Below are 912 nucleotides of genomic sequence, written 5' to 3'. Positions count from 1 at the left end.
TCTTATTGACATTTAACTGCTGTTTTAACTACATATGTGCACGTATGTGTGCACGTATGTGTGCATGTATGTGAGCATGTATGTGTGTGTGTGTGTGTTTGTATGCTCTCATGTATGTGAATATGTTATGTGTACGTGTGTGCACACAAAATTGTATACAAACTACACAAACACGAAATGCAAACAAAGAATGGTGACAAATGCTTCTTTCAGAATATTATGTAATGGTTTATATGTTCTTGTAACTTTCTCTCTCTCTCTCTCTCTCTCTCTCTCTTTCTCTCTCTCTCTCTCTCTCTTTCTCTCTCTCTCTTTCTCTATTTTTGTGTGTGTTCGTCAGTCTGTGTGTGGCGTGTATTTATGATTTAAAATAAAAGTAAAATGTCTCACTTTATTACGTCAATGCATTCCACTGAATCGTCTGATACCTTTTCGTAACTCACATTTCGGTATTTTTAAATAAATTTCAATTAAAAAATAGTTTATTTAATTCATTGATATTTATTATTTGTATTTCATTAATCAAAATTTACAAGAATTAAATTAAAATTCGTTTTTGTTAACAGGCAAATGAACGAAATCTATCTATCTGCAGTCAAAACTTGCATCATCATTAAACTGAAAAGAATTTGTTTATAAATTATTTTAAAAAAAATATTGAGAAAATGAATTTTTGGTTTTTGGAAAAACTTCAAAATTTTTACAAAACATTTAGGCATTTAGGCCAAACTATGATAACCAACTTTAATAGTTGTATCCAAGAAAGATGATGATGTTGTTCTTTATGATGATGACGACGACGATGATGTTGTTGTTGTTGTGTTGGTCAGTTGTCCATTTGATAGCATATGCTTGCATGCATGCATGTGCGTGGAATGTCAATGTATGTATGTATGTATGTATGTATGTATG

The sequence above is a fragment of the Helobdella robusta genome (genome assembly GCF_000326865.2).
Source record: "Helobdella robusta unplaced genomic scaffold HELROscaffold_11, whole genome shotgun sequence".
Lineage (NCBI taxonomy): Eukaryota > Metazoa > Annelida > Clitellata > Rhynchobdellida > Glossiphoniidae > Helobdella > Helobdella robusta.
The sequence above is the reverse complement of the archived record's forward strand: the minus strand, read 5'-3'. Positions refer to the sequence as shown.